This window comes from Corvus kubaryi, unplaced genomic scaffold (genome assembly GCF_017639235.1).
Source record: "Corvus kubaryi isolate FWS band 111438036 unplaced genomic scaffold, C.kubaryi_AGA036_p1.0 37385, whole genome shotgun sequence".
Lineage (NCBI taxonomy): Eukaryota > Metazoa > Chordata > Aves > Passeriformes > Corvidae > Corvus > Corvus kubaryi.
The window spans coordinates 18,329,798-18,335,839 of record NW_024581127.1 but is presented as its reverse complement, the minus strand read 5'-3'; the positions used below and the strand labels follow the sequence as shown (position 1 = coordinate 18,335,839).

Below are 6,042 nucleotides of genomic sequence, written 5' to 3'. Positions count from 1 at the left end.
TGTCTATATTTGTCACAGACATGCTCTTTGACCACAAACAGGATGGTGATACACATCTTACCCTGCTCCCTGTAAGACATAGAAGAATGACATAACGGGGTGTTAAAACCCCTGAAACAGCTGGGAAAGCATTCTTTCAGAGCAGGCAAGACAACATCACACATGCTCCAAGAATCCAGTCCAAAGCCTTGGAATAATTCAAGCATGTGTTATGTTTTCCTGGACCCTGAGTGACTCCTAAACTCAAGGACTTGAAGAGATGGCAGCACAAACACCTCTGGGGCAAACAAACACTCATGTAAAGACTTACTTACAATTTCCCTCTCCCCAAATACACTTTTGGATGGAATCTGAGATAAGAATTTCTGAGGGAGGAGAATGTCAAAGAGAAGTCTCTGTCTTTATTCAAATGGGCATTGAAAGGTTTCTTTGTTTGGTATTTCAAAGCTGAGTTTATGACATTTAAAATTAGCTGACCTTGGAAATGAAACCATTGGTGAAAGCCTGTGTTTCTAAAGAAATGAACTACATGCAAAGATAGCAAAAAGAAATATAAATAAATAAGATGAATATTGAAAATGTTAACCTGGCCAGAGTGTAATGAGGCTATGTCTGTATTAACAAAGAGAGAACGCTATTAGGTAATAAAACAATAAGACTAAAATTTGTCTGATAAGAAGTCTTTAGGAATGAGAGAAACCCACATCACAGAGAGTACGTTAAGGTTTATTGCTGTGTTTCGTAAACTTTGCAAGTGAAAGATAAGGAGTGAAACTGATTAGAGCTATATGGCAGTTTTATTTATAACTTTTAACACAATGTATACTGTGTTAAAATATTTGTATCCATTAAATGTGGGCTCACAATTTAACATCTAAGCTATTCTCACTGAATTCAGCTTACTGAGAAATGCAAACACTGTCACATACATGGTAATTAGGTACAGATGTGATTATTTGACAAACAATCATAACGAATAATTGTCACTTCCTTGTTTATAAACCACTAATTTAAAACATGTGTGTGCTGACCTAACCTCACTAGTGCACCCTTTTCTAACGTGGGGAGAGAAGAGGGAGACACTTTCAAGCTGTTATCTTTTCTACAAGAAAACTAACCTTTTGTTCTCTGATTCTAACTTTCTGCTTCACAGAGTTACTTTGCTCAGCAGCACGTTTCCCACTGGCTTCTGTTTTGCAACACTTGTCATGAAAAACCACTTTAGGAGAGAGGAGCAGGAGGAGAGAGGCCCAAGACATGGTATGTGGTTGATACCATTTCTTCCAGACATAGCAGTGAGAGTAATTTACATCATTAGAGTGCTGCACACTCCAGGATATGAAGACTACACAAGTATCTTCTTTGTCAGAAGAACCGTAGCTCAGATTAAGGCAACAACTAAACTGAGAGAGATTTCTTGTGTGAGAGAATGAATCATTTCAGAGAGAGACCAACCCAAACTACCTTCTCACTTTGCACATAAGCAAAGTTTTCAGTTTGTTCAATAACACCTCCTGTGTTCATAAGAGACACGTGAAATTTAGTTGTTTACATATTAGAAAGTAAGAATTTAAATTTGCCCATTTACATCTGTAAAATCAAAGGTAATTTCACTTCAATTAATGATGTTATACCAAGGATAAACAAGCAATGTCATCAGTAATAATTAAAATGGTACATTTCTAAGGTTGCACATGTCATATAACAGTGTTTACTTTGAAATATATTGTTTATGTACTGAAAAATGTTAAACCCAGTCTTCAAACAATTTAATTTAAGTTTGCAATCAAGTGCTGGTGTGGAGTCTCTAGGAAGAAAGAGCAAGACTCTTAGTGAATGTTTATGTAAAAAAGTACTGTTTACATTTCAGCTTCCCCTCAGAATCTCTAGAGTAATGTTTATAGAAAGCAGACAGCAAAGTTGTATAATTTTATTATAATGAATAATGCCATTTAAATTAATTATTATAATGTTTTCTTAGATCACCATTGGGAAAAATGGAGATAAAGGGGGTCTTGTACAATCACAGGTTGTTGAGTTCTTGTCTCTTTTTTATGGATACTTCCTATAGCACTATAGAAACCCCACTTTTGACATCCCTGGAGATGCTGCCAAGATCTTCTCTTCATAGTGATATCGGTGCTGCTCTCCATGCAGAGACTCTGGCTATGGCGAGGATGCAGGATGGGTGCACCCACACCCCTGGTCCTTGGAACACTCTGTCTGGGAAGATATCAGAGCATACCACAGATTCTTCCCTGTCCACAACCCCAGGCTGTTTTTGAAAGGAAACCTATGTACATAGGAAGACAACAAGCACACAGATCTCATCCTGGAGCTGAGTGAGAACAAAGCCAAACCTGGTAACAAAACAATCAGATCTGGGATGTGAAATGTGAACTACATCCTCCTGCTCAGCAAGGACTCAACACGTTCTTTGGGTGTAATTGAGCTTTTATGCATCTGAATGTTCATAGAGCAGTAGAACATGCAGGTAACAGACTTTCCAACATTAATTACTACTTCTCAATTAATTAATACTATTCTCAACTATGATTTTGAAAAGTATTTTTTCAACTCATACCTTGAGGCAGATTTTAAGGGCAAAACCCACTCAAGGTAAGAGAACTATATTTTTCTGAAAAAAGCCCTTGGTCCTGCTTCTGAATTTACCAGTTGATCAAAATGTTTCATACTACACTCTGAATGTTAGTGTCCTATCTAAGTCATGCAGAGAGTGTGCACAGCTAGTCTGTCCCCAGAAATGGCAGACAGCAATATTCTTGATCAACACACAACCATGTGTGGGACCACAGCACCTCAGAAACACCCACCTCAAGAGAGACTGGGGATTGTGCTCCAGTCTCCTCTCCAACAACATGCCACTGCATTGGCACTATCTTCCTTCCAATCCTCTTTACAACAAACTATACCACATACTACCACCCCTCCCATCCCCGCCTTTTTCTCTCCCTCATTTTTATTTTGCTTCCATGACTCTGCACTCGCTCTATAGAGCAGCCCCAGAAGCTCATTCCATGAGAGGCAGTGGGACCCCAGCTGGACATGACAGGTTGCAGCCTCAGCTGTGGGACTGAGACAGATGTGCCAATCTAACAGCTGAGGTTGTCCCAGTGGCTCTGACCATCCACGACAAATAAACAGCTGCTTTGAATCCCAGGACTGGGAGTAAACTCCAACTACCTCACCTCCTGCTACCAAACCTCTCCTCCCTCCTCTTCTCTGTACTTTTTATCAAAGAGAGCAAAAGACTAAAATTTCAGCAGAAACAGTTTACTCTTCTCTACTAATAATCAAGATTAATCCAGATTAAGAGGCCCTGACCAGTATCTCTCACGAAAAAAGACTCAGGAAAGTCCCAAATAGATGAACTTTGCACAATCAGACTGTTTCCTAACCTTTCAGCTTCAAAACCCCGCATGTTTGGTTTTGGTTGGTTGTGTTTTTACCCCCTAATCTAAACTCTGTGTGTGTGTGTGTGTGTGTATTAGTTATGGAAATTAGCTATGGTGATCCAGGGTCTCTGTACTCAAATATTTGAGCTACTTGTGACTGCTTTACAATGACTTGATCAGGTTAACACCTTAGTGATCCTTGGGTCCATTTACTCTATCAAAATTAATACCATATTTTGATTCCATATTAATTCTACATGTTTTTAAATATGTCATTTAAGTGCATCTATCTAAAGGAGTTTATTTGGCCCCACTTTATTCTACAGAGAGAGGCTCATTTTCTGATTAAATTACATGATGTTTCCTCAGAGAAATTTCCTATGGAAAAATATGTCTACATTTAAAGCTAAATCTGTTTTTTTCTGGATTAGTCCCTAAATAAATGCAAATAATTAGACTTGATATCAGGAGAACTAGTACAATATAATTTGATTAAATTAGGAAGAAAAAGGTCAGAAAACAACCCTTTACTTCAGATTAATTCAGAAGAAGGAAAGCTCTGTTGATGCAACATCTGTCCTCCCCGATGCCCCTTGATGTCTGATCTCAGCATATTGAGACATCTGTTATTTCTGTGTATGGCTGGGGTCAGAGAAAGAAATTAGCTTCTTCATGTCCTGACACAACTGTGGAAAGAAAATTTCCAGTACGGAGGTCAACTTCTCCTCACCCTGCAAAAGACACAAATAAGTGGAAGCAAGGAATAACTGACAGATATGGTGAGAAATATACAAGTAGTTTAAAATTTAAAAAAGGATAAATTTAATTATTTTTCTCCACCATCTTAGGAGAAAGAGAAATGTAAACTCTAGAGTGTCAATAAAAGAAGTGGATTCATTTAATTTATTAATGTATCTTTGTCTATGGCACTGGGAATAACTTTTCTATGGGTGTATGGCAAAAGAGCACCAGGAAAACACAAAAGATGCGGTGAAAACATGAAATTCAGGGAATTATCACAGCTTTTTAACTTCGCTTAAGCTGGCTTGCTAGGGTACATCAATCTGATGTGAAGCTTTTCTGTGTCCTTGATTAACATATGTACAACCAATCTTAACCAAACACAACTCTCATACACCTGCTCTGGCTTTGAGAAAATTATTTGATAGGGTAGCTCTACAGAAAAAGTACTGCTTAGCACTTGACTCATAATTTTCACTGACTAATGGTACTGCTTACCCAGACCTGACTCCTACTTGCTTACTTTACTCAGTCTCTCTATTTGACCGCTGGAGGTTTGATGAAATATGAGATGCTCCTCGTACGATCTGTCTCACTGAAGCAGTCAGCAGTTCAAGTTGTCTCTTTCCTGCCCCCTACAATTTGTCTGCAGGTTTGTGTCAGAAAACAAAGCAAAATACATCACCACTGCAAAGGGGAAAAAAAGAGAAAAGTAAAACCACCAAAAAAACCCAAAAAACCAAAAGCACAATCAATCATACTAAAGGCTCAATGTATGTGGTTACCTTGTTATAGAAGTCTTAGCACCTTACATTTCAACAGCTCCTTCATAGCAAGTCCCCTGTGTGCAACTTGTTTCTTGAAAGCTCAGATGCAATTTTTTACATTCCTTTAGACTGGGGCTCACTCTACGAGTGGAAGAGCTCAATTACACATCCTCTTACTGGCCAGAAGCAATATAGTTGCAGAAATTTATTCACCATAGATCATCCATGGAATGAAAAACTGCTTACTGTAGAACTGTGTTACAGATATATGGTCTGATACGCACTTCTTTCAGTCAACTTTTTCTTTTTGTAAGTTCCTTTAAAAACTACTAAAAATGAATTTGTAAAATACATCTTTTATAAATAAAGTAGTATAGAAGAAGAAAACTTACCATAGTTTGTCCATGAAAAATTGATTTTTAGAAGTACTTTACTGTATCACATTTTAAATATTTCTTGGGCGAGTATTTTAGTTATTCCAAGACTTCGTTATTCTTCCCTGTTGGTCAGAATGAAATCTCCATTTCTGTACCGCATTAGTTACATCAAAATGCTTGCTGTGTGACTTTGGGAAAGTCATTCTGATTAGTAGCAGATGAGTAACAGTCAGCTAAGATTCCTCCCTTACAGTGTTCAAAATCCTACTGAAATAAAGAATCATAGAAACATTAAGGTTGAAGAAGACCATCATCGAGTCAAACCTTTATACTCGCGTTTACTTATTTTCTTTATCTCTAAGGATTTTTTTCCACCATTGCGCAGAAAAATGACATTGATTCAACAATCTCAGAGTTTGTGTAGGAACAAAGTACTTAAAGGTGTACTTTATATTGAAAATTGTATATATATCACTTTGTATTGAAAATTGAAAATATTGAAAATTGTATTTAGCATATAGGTAATTGTGATTTGTCATCACATTTCAATTTAGGCAGAAATAATGGGGAAAACAGACCAAAATTTTATCTAACAGTTCTACCAAAGCAATTGTGTGTGTTTTGGTGAACAGCAAGATAAACATCACACGACAATACCACACTGTTCCTTCCTGAAAAATGTTTAACACCTGGAGAGACTCTGGAAGGAAGTGGCAACATCTTGAAAGTCTTCTCTGAGGA

The 6,042-nt window shown here is 37.5% G+C and overlaps 1 long non-coding RNA gene across 1 annotated transcript; it reads right to left on the bottom strand.

Annotated features, from left to right (window-relative positions):
- Positions 1-710: 710 nt before the first annotated feature.
- On the bottom strand, positions 711-5,265 carry LOC121668578. The gene is made up of 3 exons (XR_006017467.1): positions 4,943-5,265; positions 4,681-4,844; positions 711-4,147 (listed from the first exon to the last, which is right to left on the bottom strand). It is a non-coding gene; the product is annotated as an uncharacterized LOC121668578 (long non-coding RNA).
- Positions 5,266-6,042: the final 777 nt, after the last annotated feature.